The 18,860-nt window shown below is 40.7% G+C and overlaps 1 long non-coding RNA gene across 1 annotated transcript; it reads right to left on the bottom strand.

Moving 5' to 3' along the window:
• Positions 1-4,293: 4,293 nt before the first annotated feature.
• Positions 4,294-7,819, bottom strand: LOC142488676 (uncharacterized). Its single transcript, XR_012799574.1, has 4 exons — positions 7,690-7,819; positions 6,773-6,863; positions 5,928-6,008; positions 4,294-5,188 (listed from the first exon to the last, which is right to left on the bottom strand). It is a non-coding gene; the product is annotated as an uncharacterized LOC142488676 (long non-coding RNA).
• Between the last annotated feature and the right edge of the window lie 11,041 nt (positions 7,820-18,860).

Below are 18,860 nucleotides of genomic sequence, written 5' to 3'. Positions count from 1 at the left end.
TGTTGCTGAACTTGTTTTTGTGTTAGTTAGTGTGTATATTTGTATTGTGGTGTGCCATTTCATTGTGTATTTTGTATTTGTGAGTGATTGTGTAACGTGTGGTTATGGATGACAGTAGTGGAAGTGAGTGTGTGAGTGGCCGTGAGCGTGGGCGTGGGGGTGCACGTGGCCGTGATGGGGTTCGTGAGAGTGGCCGTGGGGGTGCACGTGGCCGTGAGGGTGCGAGTGGCCATGAGGGGGTTCGTGAGAGTGGCCGTGGGGGTGCACGTGGCCGTGAGGGTGACAGTGGCCATGAGGGGGTTCGTGAGAGTGGCCGTGGGGGTGCACGTGGCCGTGAGGGTGACAGTGGCCATGAGGGGGTTCGTGAGAGTGGCCGTGGGGGTGCACGTGGCCGTGAGGGTGACAGTGGCCATGAGGGGATTCCTGAGAGTGGCCGTGGGGGTGCACGTGGCCGTGAGGGTGACAGTGGCCATGAGGGGGTTCTTGAGAGTGGCCGTGGGGGTGCACGTGGCCGTGAGGGTGACAGTGGCAATGAGAGGGTTCGTGAGAGTGGCCGTGGGGGTGCACGTGGCCGTGAGGCTCGTGGTGATGATCACCGTGGCCGTGTTCGTGATGCTGGTGGGTAACGTGAGCGTGGTGGTGGTCGGGAGCGTGTGAGTGGCAGGGTATCTGTTGGTGGGATGTCTGTGCGTGTTGGGGACAGTGCAACTGCCTTTCAGTCAGTTCCGTTAGAAATAGGGGGCTGCAGTACTGAGCAGACCAGCTCAGTAGTTAAAGAAAAGACTGTACGGAAGAAGCGTATAGAAAATAAACGAAATTCTAAATTTAATGATGAAGAAAATCAAGTGCTCGTGACGGAGATAATGCAGCGGTATGATAAGCTGTATGGAAAATTAGTAGGTAAGTTAATTAGGCCAATGTCATACAAATAATGTTTCACATGATTTATTGATTATTGTTCAGTACACATGTATATCACATAAGGATATTGATGTCATATTGTAGGTATAAGCTTGCTATTATTTTGGTGTGTAGCATGGGCCCTCATGTTATATTACACATGTATATTAATGGCTTGTTCAGGGTGGCACAGGCACGAGTTGGAGGGCGTGCGTTTGCTTCAGTCTGCTGTCACATGTCTGCACATTATCACAATCACTCATTTTAAATATGGGATGAGGTGTGGCTACAGACACCATTGTAATGTTTGTTGTTGCTGCGTTTAAATAATGTTACATAATCATTTCATTTATTGTTAAAGGAACAGAGACGCAGCTGCATGTTTAATAAGAAACGTTTCTTTCATTAAATGAAGTGTACCCAGCGGTAAAAATATTGTGTTTTATACAGGGCAGCTGTTACCTTTTCAAACGTTACGCATTTAAAGCTGCAGTTCAGTCAATATATTACATGTGTGTTTTGTAACATAAATCAGGTCTATAGTCATTACATGTGGATTTATTGTTTATGTGTTTATAGCCAAAAATTACAAAATTACCTACAGTATTACATAATATTTTATGAAGCATTTCATAAGGCTATGCCCCTTCATGTCCTGTCACAAGGCCTCGCACACCCCTTTGTCAGCACTGGCCTCCCTCTTGCACATGTCACTGCAGGTGTGCTCATGAATATTCATGCGCTTCCACTTACTGACATAAGCATTATATAAACACATCTCTTCAGTCATTATGTCGCCTAACAATACATGCAGAACGATTTTACCTTCAGCTACACATTGATTGAGGTAATTACAGATTGCACACATGAAACTATTGAAGTGTAAAATCAATTTCACAACATCATTATAAAGTACAACAAAAAATTAAACTTTTACATTATTTGTTCTTTCCTGTGGGCCTCACGTCAGTTCACACCACCCCCCTTTGAAGCATGCACCCTGAACTATATGCTCTATGAGATGTGTGCATCAAAATAACGCTTTCAGACCGCAGTTGGGGGTATAGGTCATCCCTGGATAATTCCATAATTTAATGTACACAAACAGTCAACGTTTACAGCATAGGTGACCAAATAAGTGTATCCGTATGAGTGAGGCACGTATTTAGCCATGTGTGCTGAAGTAGGATTAACGTTTCTATATTGTCTGTTTGCGTCCATACATGAGTGGATATTACAACGTCTGGAATAAAGCTTTTCTGCTTGCGCATGCTTGCTAGGTGGACATGCATGCACTTGCAGTGTGGATTTTGAAAACATGTTGACATATTTTACACTATTTCAAGGTCGTTATAACTATGTTTAATTAGATGTAACAAATGTGAATATGTTATTAGCATATTTTGTAACACTTTTCCTTTGACTTGTTTAGGCAAGACATCCAACAGAGTAAAAAAGGAATTGTGGGAAGAGGTGGTCAATTATGTTTCGGCGTGTGGAAATCAACAGCGAACCTATATGAATTGTCGGAAACGTTTCCAGGATATTAAAAGTAATGTAAAAAAAAAATTACACAATATACGTGTCAGTGCATCTACTACTGGTGGAGGACCTCCTGGCCGTTCTCTAAGATTGACGGAGATGGAGGAGCAGGTTGCTCGAATGATGAATCCATTATCGGTGGAGGGTTTGGCTGGGGATCGTGATATTGGGATCTATGACTCAACATTTCCCCCAGGTCAGTAAATTTACATTACTATTATTCAGCATGTACTAAGTAATTGCATAATTACTACTTTGACTGTACATGACGTCAACATTTAATCATTATAACTTTTTCACATGTAGCCTTCAATTTATGATTGCAAGTAATTGTGCACAATTTCTTGTAGTCATAACAAAACCAAGAATAGATGTTTTTTTACTGTTATGTTGATTTAATTCACAATTCATACATAACATTGTAGGTCATGGTCATAAAATGCAATACATTCATATGATTGATTAATAATACTATGTATGAACAAATAAGATTATATTGTTGTATTTCAGTATACAAATTTCACATATGTACTTGCTGACTATTTGAAGTAACATCGATTAGTTTTGCCTTTCAATACAGTAATATACTTCCTTTGTGGGTATGTAACCAGCATATTTTTTTTTTTTCCTGTACTCTACATAGTGTCCAAAAAAAAAGGTGTCTCAACACGTGCATCACCTGTTTCATCTTCTGCATCCTCCCTATCCTCACATGTATCAGCGGCCTCATCTTTACCAATTCAAGGTGAGCCATTATAAAAGAACAACAATTGTTAAGCTTCTTTGTAAAAGCTGCGTCACGTTACGCACACTGTGTATAGGGGTGAATGGTGTGTGTTTGTCAGTGGCTTTGTCTACTTTAAAATTAGTTGACAAACATACAATATTATATATTATTTATTCAATTCCATGTTCAATGTGAACATTAATATACACAGTGGTTTAATATTGCAGTATGACAATCATATAGTTTCTCTTGTTGGAACATTGTCCCGCTACATGATGACTGCTGTGTGTGGCCACATACTATAGGACATGTGTACAACCACAACCTTCCTTTGTGTGTACACATTGTCAATCACACACAATAGCAACTGTGCCAACAATACCAAATACAAAATACCCGTCTTGACATTCACATTAGCATGTGACAATAGCATTAGTAAATTTATATAAATCACACCAATTGACAATATATAACTGATACAGGATACTATAATTCAATGTGAGGATGATTAGTTACAAATACAGACATGGTCTTTGGTTACATTACATCTAAATAACAACATATATATAGTCTTATGATTATCAATCTGTAAGTATGCTTTGATGTCACATAACTTTGGTAGTGCACAATTGGCAGTCCTAAAATGTCAATATGGTATTCTCATACTTCAATATGTTCTTTCTAAGGATGTTATCATGGTTAATCAAATATGATTATGTTAATGATTAAATTAGTCTAACTTGGTTATTTTGCTTTTTCATTTTAGATGTAACAACTGCTGTCTTGGTTTCTTCTGATACCTCATCGGTGCGATCTAAGTCACTAAGTCCACAAGTTAAGTCTCCCAAAAAGAAACAACAGAAAAAACGACACTTGTCCAACCAACATACATCGGAAAAGAATTTCATTAATTCTCAAAACCAACGTCACCAAGAAATGATGGGTGTGCAAAAGGAAATTGTAGCTGAGCTGGTCAGCATAAAACAGCTTTTAAACAGGAATTGTACTGCATTCGACTTACACAATTCTTCGTTACATTCGATAGATGAAAGTCTGATAAAACAGAATGAGCTACTGTACGTGCATGTGCAATATTGTCGAGAAGAAAGGAAGTTGAATCTTCATCATTTCAGCATGGTCTTGGAATATTTTCCACACCTAAGTCAAAACATGATTCTCCACCATTGACCTCCTCTCCGGCAGCATCTTTGCCATCTTATCAGACACCATTATTGGCAGCTTCTCCAGATACATTGAATGTGTCGTCTGAAGCACAATTATTAGCAGCTTCTCCTGCAATCTTCAACACCTCTGCTTTTGCAACATTCTTAACAGGTTCCCCTGCAACCTTGAATGCTTCTGCACAATTTGGACCGGGTACTCCTGCAAACTTGGATGCTTCAGCACAATTTGGAGCGGATTATCCTGCAACATTGAATGCATCAGCAAAATTAGTTCTTGGTTCTCCTGCAACCTTGAATGCTTCTGCACAATTTGGACCGGGTTCTCATGCAACATTCAACAGCTCTGCGTGTGGTAAATTTGTTTGGCCTTGTCCTGCAACCTTGAATGCTTCAGCACAAATGGTATCCAAATCTTCATCAACGTTGAATGTTTCAGCAGATTTTGTATCGGAGTGTCCTGATAATGTCAATGCTTCAGCACAATTGGTGTCGGAGTGTCCTGATAATGTCAATGCTTCAGCACAATTGGTGTCGGAGTGTCCTGATAATGTCAATGCTTCAGCACAATTGGTGTCGGAGTGTCCTGATAATGTCAATGCTTCAGCACAATTGGTGTCGGAGTGTCCTGATAATGTCAATGCTTCAGCACAATTGGTGTCGGACTGTCCTGATAATGTCCATGCTTCAGCACAATTGGTGTCGGACTGTCCTGATAATGTCCATGCTTCAGCACAATTGGTGTCGGACTGTCCTGATAATGTCCATGCTTCAGCACAATTGGTGTCGGACTGTCCTGCAACGTTTGTTTCTTCTGCTCCTGCAACATTGGTGACACCTTTTTATGGTAGTCAAAAAAAAAAACATTAGGAACAAGTAAGAGAAATGTGTTACGCAAATACTGGTGCCCTGTGATGGGTACATGGAAAAAACCGAGTGTAGCTAACCCAAAAAAGGGAAATAATCAGGTGTGTGCTTTGGCACCTACACAAGAATATACACACATGTCAGGTACATTACACCCGACAAAGCAACCTCACACGATGTTATTTCCAAATACACAGCCATGTCAAATTATGGCTACGCAAAGTACACATCCATCTAATTTAATGGGTACGCCACATCCATCTAATTTGATGCCTATGGCAACTTACATCCATCTAATATTTTGGGTACGCCACATCCATCTAATTTGATGCCTATGGCAACTACACATCCATCTAATATTTTGGGTACGCCACATCCATCTAATTTAATGGGTACGCCAAGTACACAGCAAGCTCAAACGATGTTATTTCCAAATACACAGCCATGTCAAATTATGTCTAAGCAAAGTACACATCCATCTAATGTAATGGGTACGCCAAGTACACATCCATCTAATTTAATGGCTACGCCACATCCATCTAATTTGATGGGTACGCCAAGTACACAGCAAGCTCAAACGATGTTATTTCCAAATACACAGCCATATGAAATTATGTCTAAGCAAAGTACACACCCATTACAAACGCCCGCCTTTCCAAATATGCAACAGCTCTCACCACAAACAGCTATAGTGACACCCCTTACGTTACCTGGTCGTGTCAAAGTGCGCACACGTCTCCAACGGCCACCTTCAAGTCAACGTCCATTGACAAGATCACAAACATTGTTTTCTGAAAATAAATAAATTTTGAAAAGAATATTTGTGTTGTGTGCTTATTTTTTAATGTTAGTGACAGAACATAGTATGTATGGCAAATACATACATATCCATACGTAACTTCATTGTATAATGTTTAAGTAACAAAGACCAAGTACAACTTACAAATACATGTTATTACATCATTTCAAGCCATCTATCTAAGAACTGTTGAAACTTGTGTTTCAAACATGATTGTATAAAATAACACTGCTATGACATTACACATTGTCATTTTAAATGTTAATGTCAAGTCAGTGTAATGGTCAACATTTGTACTAACTACATAGTGCACATTGTGAACATGTTTATCATGAATCCAAGGTGTACATGTTAAAATAGTTGCTTAACATGTACTTTTGTTTCTAATACTATCAGTAATCATGTTCAAATGTTTTTTTTCATTATGTAACTTACAACAGTGACTACACAACATATCATTAGCCTACAAAGTGTGTATATATGTGTGTGTGTGTGTGTGTGTGTGTGTGTGTGTGTGTATATATGACTAAAATAACTATAAAGCAGCGCATCATGAGTGTGAGTATATAAGTGACAACATTATATTACGAACTATACGTGCAAATGTTAAAAATCTTCAATAACTGTCTATCCTAATGTTCTTGAAAATTACTGTAACATCTACATATCATATTAACGCTGATAATTGATAAATAACTCCATAAAGTTGATACATTAAATATAAATAACAAAATCATACTGAGGCCAAATACGAACCATGACTACAATAGTGGAATGATGTAACATTCATGTTGGTTTCGGGGGTCTCCGTCTGCTCTCAGGGGCCTCAACCACATCAGAATGGAATCTGCATGAAGGAGACAGGAGAGAGCGCAGGGCCCATAGTATCAAAAGATCACTTTTTGGAGGGGGAGGGGGGTTGAAATAAATGCATACATTACAATGGAATAACCACACTATAGCAAGATGTCCTGGACGTACACCACAGAGACCTGCCAGCAAGGCTGAATGTTTTGGAAATGTTTGGAACTTGTTTCCTAACTATTTACCTACCCAAGACATCTTGCTACAGTGTGGTTCTTCCATTTTTGTTAACTATAGTCTTGTACAACATAAATTACAGTTACCGTATGCTGGTGATTATGATCACGATATGCTTTCTAAACTTGAACCCTTGTGATAGCATTTTTTAACCCCCACTCCCTCTTCTCCTCAATATATGTAAGGTTTTATGTCAGATATGCAGAGATATACCACTGTCATGATTTAATACAGAAATACACTGTGGCCTAATGTAGGTTAAATTTTATAAAATAAGTAGTTGAAAACAAGTCTGCAGCTGCTTTTCAACACAGATTACAAACACAGGAGGTATTGTGTTTTAACCTTGAAGTTCTGAGCACAAATCTACTAAATGTATCCATGTCTCTTATGAAACATGCTTACCTCAATAGTAAATCACACACTCTTTTTTGGAACACTGAAATGTCGCTTCATACTTACACTCCAGTTCGTCCTGCTGAAACCTATGCCGTTATAATATATAAAGCTATCAAAAATCAGCCGGGTGAAAAAGCAACAGTGCATCAAATTTTTCAATATATTGTTGAAAATTATGCATTCTACAGACAGTCCAGTAATCGTCAGAAATTGATGAATGCTATCAAACATACTTTGTGTATGAGAGATAATTTTCAAAGAATAGTGGCACGTCCTGGTCAGAGGCTTGGATTCTGGATTGTTGACGACAACTGTCACACTATGTTGGATCGTAGGAGTAATCTATTAGTAAGGAGAGAAAACAGAAGTGTGATGACTTCACACAGCGGATTCTCTAATGAGCCAAACCTACTTGACGGCTCACAGTATGAACAAGCACAGGATGAACATAAGTTTGCAAACTGTTCAAACTTCCCTCAAGAATACCAGTATGCATGTGAAGACAGAAGCACAAATACTTGCTCTGATCAGCCACAGTGCCTTGAGACAAGCCTGGAATACGTGCAAAACGAGATGGTGAACTACATGCAACCAGCTGAATATTCAATGATAGATTCCAATATCTATGGAGATGAGATGACATCCATTCTGCATGGATTCCAGCAAGAACATGGATTCATGGAACCCTGGTAAATAGAAATAAATGTTTTTAATGAGTAATTTGTAAGTTATATAAATAACGTTCGCCCTTAATTATAATATCATATAATATGATGTTGACAAATTAGTCCATGACATGTTTACAAACATATATACTTTTGTGATAATTATCAATCCTATTTGAATATTACTCTGAAACATATGTATGCTATGTTAAAAAGCTTGCAATTAAAGTAGATCCACACAATTAGCGTATCATCAATCATACGCAGTAAGCCTTGTGATTTGTTAATGTTATAAGTAGTATTATGTCTTTAAGGAATGAAGTCTTACTGTAATGTAATCCATATTGCGCTGTAATGGTAATTGCTCATGAATGAGTGTGCGTGTGAAGAAATGTACTATGCAAAGATACGTTTATTTGGCTTATTAACGTACACGCGCAAATATATTTGTTGCCTGCATAGTGATCTTTTCTACAGTGACGCGCGTTGCTTTGTGAACTCACGTGAAAGTGAGCCTTAGTTTTCATGTATCTAGTGCCGTCACATGTAAGTCATATGTATGTGTGAGTAAATGGTATGGCAAATGCCTGTTCACAAATCTATCTGTATTGATGGATGTATGTGTACATGTGTGTGTGTGAGAATAAGAAACCAAATATTGTTTATTTTAGTTTAAGGTCTCATTACTACTTAGCGCAACAACTGTGATGTAATCAGTGAACACATGCAGTATCACATACCTCAACAACCATGACTACATATATACACACACACACATAGTCACACATAAGCAGACATAGTAGCAGTGAAAGGTAAGTGAGTAAGGAAATGGTTAATGATCCACAATGTATGTGTGCTCCCGCCTCCCTTCCATGCGCGCGCGTACATTCTATATAGTGTGGTGAGACAACAACAACCCAGCGCACGTCAGTATATGAAAATAAATCTTGCGTGGCATGTTTGGACTGTGTCAGGCACGGATAGCGGGGGGTGGTCGTGCTGCGCGTGCACAACACTGCACAGTGATAGGCAGCATAAGGGGACAGCAAATGATTTTGATAGGAGGGGGTGTGGTTGTTGTTTTGCATATGTATGACGTGAAGCGCTTGGGACAGCATAATTGGTTGGGAATAGATTGGGGGCGTGGCCACGCATCCGTCTCAACTGTGAATGTAAAAGCTAACACCAAAAAAAAAAAATGTATCTTCAACACAGGAAAAAACCTTCATCCTTAAGGTGCGTAGTGTCCATTTACACATTGAGTGCAGGGACATACATACACACACAGCGCACACTGAGGTGTGCGCACATGCCATTGAACATAGCCTGCATAAATGGGAGCACAGTAGTTGATGAAAGTAGCATAAGCAAATAACATGCTCTCCCTGCCCATACAGAACATTCACAACTTTAATATTGTTTACACGGATAAAGTGCACCCTCATTGGAGGAGACGTTCACGTGACGTATTTACTTGAGAAACAACTTCACTTTAGTATCCAGCTTCCGTTTATGCGCGCGCAAAATACAATACAGTGGCATGTTTGAGGTGGAAAAAATCAGAGTTTCCTATGTACAGTAACATATTGTAAACAAATGTGTATTGTTTTTGCCCGTAACTCCCAAGCGGAGGTGTACCGGACTGGCAAAGGGTGCTGCTAAACAACACATGGTCTTATCGCAGTTACCCCACAACACAATGATAAAGTTTTGCTATAATGGAAACCATTACTCGAGCACATATATCACACGCTTTGAAACGAATGAATTTTAAAAAAAAATGTACAAAAAAAAAAACATGGAACTGCAGCTTTAAAGCGCAGGGGGACATGTTGTGTTGCTTGCTTTCAATATGTCTATTAAGTAGTGCAACACAAGAATGTTTATAAGTAAGTATTTTAATGCATTTGTGTTACAACAGATATAAATTATATCCATTGTAATTAGCTGAGCAACGCGTATGTTTTTAAAGTGTGCTTTTGCACGCACGGCCATTAAAGCTGCAGTTCCATGTTTTAATAAAAAAAAAATTGTACATTTATTTTTGGACTTCAATCCTTTTATGTGTGCAATCTGTAATTACCTAAACAACTGTATAGCTGCAGCTCAATTCGTTTTCCATGTATTGATAGGTGCAAATTTGGTGACATATTAAAAGCTGCCATTTGTTTATAATCTGCTTGACTGGCAGTGGAAGCTCATGAATATTCATGAGCATTCCTGCAGTGACAAGTGCTAGAGGGAAGCCAGGGCTGACAGAGGGGTGTGCCACAGCTTGTGACAGGACATGAAGGGGCAGTGGCTTAGCAAATGGCTGTTAAAATACAATACAAGAAAATTGGTCTTTCAAAGTTGTTCATTTTAAAACAGAAAATGCTAACAAAAAAAATTCTTACTAATCAACTGATTTCTTGAACAAAACACACATGCAGGATATTGACTGAACTGCAGCTTTAACATATCATACACAAAGGCACATGCACAATCATGTCTGATGACCTAAGTGCGCACATGACAAAGTTGTGGATACATGCCGGAATGCATATTTTTTTACAACACATCAACGAAAACATTATCATTTAAAAAACGCACGTATCAATGAATACATAAGTACTATATCATGATATTAACAGTTTCTTTATGTTATGTCATTTCAGAGAAAACCGTTTGACATGGAGAAGCATCAAAGGAGAATTGAATATTGCAAAAGGATGCCGAAAACATTTAGTTAGTTTGCTTAATGAATGTGAAAGCTTTATTAGATATTATACATTAAAATTAAACAACACTACTTTATAAAGGCTACATGTGGGTGGTTCATGCACGTGTGACAATTTATGTTGTTCAACGAAGACACACAGAAACCGTACATAAATGCCATTATATTATGAAGTGTGTATGTGTATAGTGATATGTGCAAATTGTTATGATAAATACCTTGCCTGTAGCCACAATTATATTCCAATGTTGGTCTAGCATATTCCAAGAAAATAATTAACCATTAAAAGCATTACATAATGAATACATAGATGTGTTAATATTCATGATTACATATAGATATGCATGTTAAAAGTAATAAAATGGCACATAAGTGTGTTTATAACAACATGTAGATTTGTGTAGAAACACATTATGAAAACATTCAATGAACTTTCTTTTTATTACAGAATGATCATTGTAATTGTAATAGCTACAATGTCAATGTTGACAGGTGTAATTTCATGATTACGTCTCATGGCCTATTGTAGTCTGTATTACATATAATGTGAAGAAGTTAGGACACATATAATCATACATATTATGTTTTACATGTTCACTTTGTTAATAGTTTATTCAAGATGATGTCTTAATAATGCATAAATTAGCATAATTACATAATAAATCACTAGTTTCATACATGAATGAACATGTACAACATGTATGCATCATGTCCACCTGACACATTGTAGTATTTTAGTACTTATCTGAAAGAGCAACAAAATAAGACTGACATTTACATACCATACACATGTGGCCACGTAGACACCGCATAACTTGGATACCTAATGTGGTGACGCAACACTATCCTATGGTAGTTGAAAATAAAAATAACATTAATATGACATGCAACAACATGACACACTATACAAAACTTTAGACATTTTCAATGTTAATGACCTGGAAAATATGTGGAAATCACTTTACGCCGTGTCTCCACCCCACTGGCAGTCTGCTCATCATCCCCTGCTGCATGTACAGGAGGTTCATCATCGAGACCCTCACGTACGTCGCCTGTTATATTGTTACTTAATGCAATGTTATGCAGAATGCAACAACTCATCACTATGTCAGCGACCTTTTGAGGCTTGTACTGTAGGACACCACCAGATTTATCCAGACATCTGAAACGACTTTTTAACAGTCCAAACGTCCTCTCAATAACTGAGCGAGTGGATATGTGTGCCGCATTATAACGCTCCTCGGCAGGGGATTGTGGGTTAAGCAGTGGGGTTAGGAGCCACGTTCGAATACCATATCCCGAATCACCTAGAATACAGTGGGACAACAAAAGCTTCAGAATTATTATAACTATTGCCTGACAGACATGTACATATTGTATAACATCAACACATACATTAGACACACAATGTGGTTGTATTACATTTAAAGCATGTAACAAGAATTGTAAGGTCAAGATAACATCCATATACAGTATGTATTTATGTAACATACATTAGCAAACTTTCAAGGATAGAAGTATGTGTGATGTTACTAACAGACATGATCATAGCAAATGCATGAAAATTCTAATGCCTGCAGCTACGCTTCACATAATGTAACACAAAATGTTGCTATAGTAAATGTAATGTCTATATCTCACTGTACGAACTGACATTTATGGTATGATATTTGTTAACATAACATTGAACCATTTAAAAACGTTACATATCTACTTTCATACAGTTTAAGAAATGGAAGATTCCAAAAATTTCTTCATTCATTATGTGTCCACAACACATACTTAAAAAAACCGTTCAACACACGAGTCTTCTATAAATATTTACTCACCCACCAGCCAACCATGACCATAAATACCAGCCTCAAATGCATGGTAGACTGATGAATGTTGCATAATATATGAGTCGTGGGTGGAACCAGGAAATCTGGCTACCACATTCAGAATTTTCATGTTAGCATCGCATACAACCTGCACATTAATGGAGTGAAAGTGTTTCCTATTACGGTACACATACTCCATTTCACCAGGTGCGAGCAGAGCAACATGTGTGCAATCAATTGCACCCATCACGCATGGTAGACCAGCTATGCTATAAAAAGCCTTCTTTAGTTCCAACCACTCTGTGTGCTCACTAGGAAAATGTATATAATTCCTAGCACGTCTATTCAGTGCACATAGAAACTGGGTAAGGGCACGCGACATTGATGGCTGCGACACCCCACCTACTATGGCCACAGTTGACTGAAAAGACGCCGAAGCAAGAAAATGTAATGAGATCAGCATTTTAACAAGACCAGGTACTGCATGAACTCTGTCTGTTAACGGCTCTAAATCAGCTCTTAAGTCAGCATAAAGAGCCAATATTGATGATGAACTCAAACGATAACGAGTAATTATTTCTGCCTCGCTCAGCCCCTCCAAATATGTACGATCACGAAAAAGACATTGTCGGGGAACCCTCTCCCCAACCCCTGTCTCTCTTCCTCCCCTCTCCCTAGCCCCTCTCTCTCTTCCTCCCCTCTCCCTAGCCCCTCTCTCTCTTCCTCCCCTCTCCCCCTCTCTCTCTCCTGTGTCTCCTAAATCCAAATGTGCATGTGCACGCATGAAAAACCAAACATCACTGTCTGTATCGTAAACCGCCATCTCTAGCTGGAAGGAAGTGTGTCATTAGCTTCCTTTAAATGTAGTTGTAATAACGTCACATGACTACTAATCACAGGAGGTGTTAATGATAAACATTAATTAACACAATGATACCTGTTGGATATCATTAATGATCAATTAATTTCATATGTCAAATTAAGTATAACATACAAATTGATGTATATATTACAAATGTATTTTTTATGTTTTGATAACTATTTAATACATAGCATATTGTGTAACACCTTATTATTGTGAACGGATTACACAGTAGAAACATGCACTGTCTGTAGCAATGTTAGATCAGGAACATCTCCAATATGTTATAAATGCTGGATTGCTGCAGACATAACACAGCTGAATTCACAGAGAGCATGATGAAGATTGTGTGAGGTAGCATGTAAAGCTAGCATCAACACAATTGAAAAACAGAGTGTAATCATTACATTATGTTGACCATCAAATGTAATCATTATTGAAAACATATACAAAATCAGTGAAATAAGGCCCTCATCATCCTTAGTGATTCATTGCAGGAATATTCATTGCCCTTCATAACAGCATCTCACAATGTGAAAAACAACGCCTGCTTATATGTATATCAGTATATGAGCTACATGAACCAACATTAGCTGATCATTAATACTGAATACAGATTTGAGGCAGCATACAGGTAATGAAGAGGTGAACAACATTAGCAACAGCTAAAAGTTATTAACACACGTGGACATAATACCTGGTAATCATTAACAAATGAAAATAACACCCACAAAAGACGATCATAAGTCTACAATAAACATGACAAAAAAACCACAGAAAAACAACACACATTCCAAAAAGTTTTAGGACTTAACATACAGAAATAATAGAACATGGCAACGTGTGACTGCTGCCACTCAGGTGGTCACAGCATTTGAAAGGATGAAACAAAAATAAGGATAATGTCATACACACACACACACATAAATGTACAAAGTGGCGTGACAATCCATTTCCCATACATCTGATGCATGCTGGGAAAATTAAAGCATGGGAATAATTATTGCCATCTGAAGCCATTCATCAGATGCAGGAAAAATGGATTTATTTTCTAAGTCAACACATATCGCTGCTCATCGAGCCGTCTGACCACCTATCTGCCAACTTTTTTGTGGTGGATTGTTTTTGGAGATAAAATCGCGTTTTTGACAAGCGAGAGCCAGCGATCGCCAGCGATCACTGACTCGCGGCTCTCTGAATAGCGCGAGTTTATCAACCATCGGAAAATGGTCGATAAGGGGCTGATCGCTGCGCAGACAGCGAGTTTCGGAAAGCAAAAAAAAAAGTCGTCGATAAACGCTGTTATCGAGCACTTATCGAGCACTTTTCGAGCCTATCTGAATACGGGTGCCCATTTTGGTCGATAAGTGCTCGATAAGGGCCTTATCGAGGCTTTCTGAATGAGGCCCATAATTTCCATCTCTGGTGTTGAAAGCAGTCTTCCATTCATCACTCTGACGGATCCTGACAAGATTATAGGCACCTCGTAAATCCAATTTAGAAAAGATACTAGCTCCTTGTAATTGATCAAACAATTTAGAAATGAGGGGCAAGGGATAGCGGGTTTTGACGGTGATCTTGTTGAGGGACCGGTAGTCTATGCAAGGGCGTATGGTCCCCTCCTTCTTTACAAAGAAAAACACTGCTCCCACAGGAGAGGTGGATTTACGTATAAGCCCCTCTGTAAGTTCTCTGCAACATATACCTTCATTTGGTTCTCAGATTCCAGGAGGAGCTTAAAGGGGAAACAAAAACATAAAGATACTCTAAGTGTAGAGGTTCTTAAAATCAGTGAATGTGATGGTGGAGTCTTGGCTCTTTTAGAAGGCCTACTTACAAAACGTAAGATAAAATCAAGCAGTGTGCAGGGGGATTGGAATCTCTCCCCGACAGGTAGGATGTGAGGCAGTATGTAGTCAGTGGCTACTGTATCACTCCAAAGACAGGTACGGTTCAACTCAGCAGGGTTCACAGTGTTCAAAAGGATATGACCCCCATGAAAGAGAGAGAGAAAAACTCCATAGCACGGATCAGCTAGGTAGCATACGTTTATGTTTAAAATGATAAATTGTGCACTTACAATAATGCAATTAAAATGGTCTGTTAACACTTAAAAGTGTATAGGAGAAATCGTATGCCGCACCAGCTCCCCGTCCTGCCCCCTGACGTCTACTAGTCCTGGGTCTGTACGCAGCTCACAGAGTGTGGCGATCAGAAGCCGCAGCTCCGGCGCGTCTCAGTGAATGTAGCGTCTGACGTCACTTCCGGATCGGGCCTGGCAGTGTCTGGGCAGCTAACGGCTTGTCTCCTCTCAGCTCCAGGATCATCAGGAACTCCCACTCAATGCATTTCACCAGGGGATTCGGCTTCGTCAGGAGTGTGGAGTACCCGCCGTGATTCATATATAGCCAGGGTAATAAAATACTAACATATACAAGCTGGTGATCTGTGATTATTTAAAGGGGTATACACATTATGATATATAACCAGTGTCATTGATTTTAAGAACCTCTACACTTAGACTATATTTGTGTTTTTGTTTCCCCTTTATGCTCTTCCTGGAATCTGAGAACCAAATTCTACATCTTGGGGACAAGTGAAAACGAATCCCACCAGAGGTTTTTGAGCAGGGTGTTCAAAATTATTACTTTTTGTATTATCTTAATAATATTATTTATTCGCTTATATGTATGCATAATTGTGACATACACTTATTTTTACTATTAAGTAAGGATCACAAACTAAGTTTTTTCGCCTATATTTCACTTTGGATTAATATATTCCTTCATTGCCTTAGTTTCTGGCATAGACAATGAATAGGAAGTCCCTCTAGGAGGTGTGGTACCTGGAAGCAGATCGATGGGACAATCGAACCGGCGGTGAGGGGGAAGAATCTCCTATCTGAACTTATCGAAGACGTCCCGAAACTCAGCATACTCTTCTGGAAATTGTACCTTCTCCTTCTCCTCGGACACGGTGGTACCCCTGATGCTACTTGCTTCCAGGATGCAGTTCTTATGGCAAAAGGCACCCCATTGAATGGGTTCCTTATTGAACTAATCTACCCAAGGGTTGTGCGTCTGTAGCCAGGGTAGCCCGAGGATCACGCTGATGGAAGGAGTATGGATAACATTGAATTGGATCTTTTACAGGTGTGTGTTTTGTACCTTGAGTTGAAGCACCTCTGTCTCCAAGGAGATGAACGCCAGCTGCAGAGGTCTTCCTTCAATGGCTTTAAGAGCGATGGGCTTCTTTCTGTGCCTGGTAGGAACCAGATGGCATTCTGTGAAAGCTTTATCTATGAAGTTTCCTCTGGAACCTGAATCGAGGAAAGCAAGCGTAGATACTTGGAAGCCCTCCCCATAGAGAGTAATGGGGACAAGAATGCGAGAAGGGTTGTCAGTAGAAATAGGGGAGAGAAAAAGTGTTTCCAATGGGACTCCCCCGAGTCACATGGGAACTTTACGTTTCCCGACTTTTGGGGACAGAAATATGCAAAATGTCCAGAAACACCGCAGTAAAGACATAGACCGGCATTCTTGTGTTGTAATTTCTCCGATTTGGATAGGCTAGTACGCCCTAATTGCAAAGGCTTGGATGTATCCGGGGAAGAAACCTCAGCTTGGCTCACCTGACCGGGATTGATTCGGGATGGGATGGTACGATGATGAGCCTTTTCTGATCATCTCTTCAGGAGGCGACGATCCACCTTAATACAAATGGCAAAGATCTCCTCCAAATCGGTGGGACGGTCATAGGCTGCCATCTCATCCTCCAGAATGAAGGCATCATCAAGATATATAAAGGCAGGGCCTCCAATAGCAAGACAGGGCGGAACCAGGAAGTAAGCAACGATTGGCTGTTGGTGCACACAGGTGTGCCCTATGATGCAGCCTAATCTGGGATAGGGGTGGAACCGATCGCGCGCTGACCCGCGCGTGTCATGGAGGTCAGGGTTCGGAGCCTTGGGCACGCATCACTCCCACGGCAGTTCTGGATGTCCTTAGAGCAAAAGGTGGCGGGATCAATCACGTACCGACCCGCACATGTCACGGAGGTCAGGGGATGGAGCCCGAGGCATGCGTCACTCCCACAGTGGTCCTGTCCATCACCAGAGCGGAGGCAGGGCTTGGAACACGCATCAGCGGGGAGGCTGGATGAACACACCCGTCGTGTTTCAGAGCGGGGGCGGAGAAAGAATCCGCGAATGGGGAATCAGACCGCTCAAGGTCCGCAGGTGTTTTGGGGCCACGAGACTGCGCATCCTGAGTGTCCGTCACGAAAGGCTTGTTGAGGTGAGGAGATGGTCTGCGACCACCAGGATGGAGAATCATCACAGTAACAGCACTGGCAACAGCGCCAGCACCGGCACCAACTTACAATAACAGTCCGACCATCAGTTAAAACCTGGTGAACAGCAATCCTTACTACCTTTCCCCACCGTAATACCTGCCAAATTTCCAGCCTCAGCCTGATTTCACGTGCAGGTACCAGCAAGCTTGCATGTACTGCTGCGGCCAAGTTTATTCGAGCATTTGCCCGTTCTTGGCCGCAGCAGTAGCCTGGCGCGCGCCCGAGTGTGACGGGCGCGCGCCGAAGCAGCGGAAGAGCGCCCTCCGATCGGGGCGCTCTCCCTACCGCTGCCGGGTCCGCCGGGTCCCCCGGAACCCCCTGCCGCCGTCCCGCACATCGTGGGACACCAGGGCTCCCTCGGGGAGCCCTGGACGCGCGTGCAGGGGGCGCTGGCTCCCGAAGACGCATGACCGCGCGTCATAGACGCGCGGCATGCCGAGGGGCGGCCACTAGCAAGCCGGGAAATCTCCCGGCTTGCGGAACCGGCCACACTTTAATAAAGTGTGTCGGTAGTGTACTGTACCAAAAAGATTTCTAGCTTCATCAGCTGTCAACTATAATGCAGACTACGGGAGTGACAGTGGCTCATCTCGACCCGTTTAGCAAAGTTTATAATGAAGGTAAATGTAATGTACAGTACAGTATTAAGTTTAAAGCTGCAGTTCAAGCTGCCGTTTAAAAAAAATATTATTATTTTTTAAAAAACAATACCTTACAGTACAGTGGCAGCCACTTTTAGCCTCCTGCGGCTTTCTCCACGGGTTTTTTAAAAACGCGGCGCGCGGGTTTTTTTTTTTTTAGTTTTCCTGCGCCGCGGGAGCTTTCAATGATAAGCGCTATTAGCGCTTATCTGATGAATGCGGCTGCCACGTGGGAAACTCCGCTAGAAACAGAGATATCACCCGGATAAATGCGGGAAAGTAGGAGGTTACAGGCGGGCGCAGCAGTATGTGCATCAATACAATATGCACAGTGTAGGCGGACG

The sequence above is a fragment of the Ascaphus truei genome, chromosome 2 (genome assembly GCF_040206685.1).
Source record: "Ascaphus truei isolate aAscTru1 chromosome 2, aAscTru1.hap1, whole genome shotgun sequence".
Classification (NCBI taxonomy): domain Eukaryota; kingdom Metazoa; phylum Chordata; class Amphibia; order Anura; family Ascaphidae; genus Ascaphus; species Ascaphus truei.
This window is presented reverse-complemented; position numbering and strand designations above follow the sequence as displayed.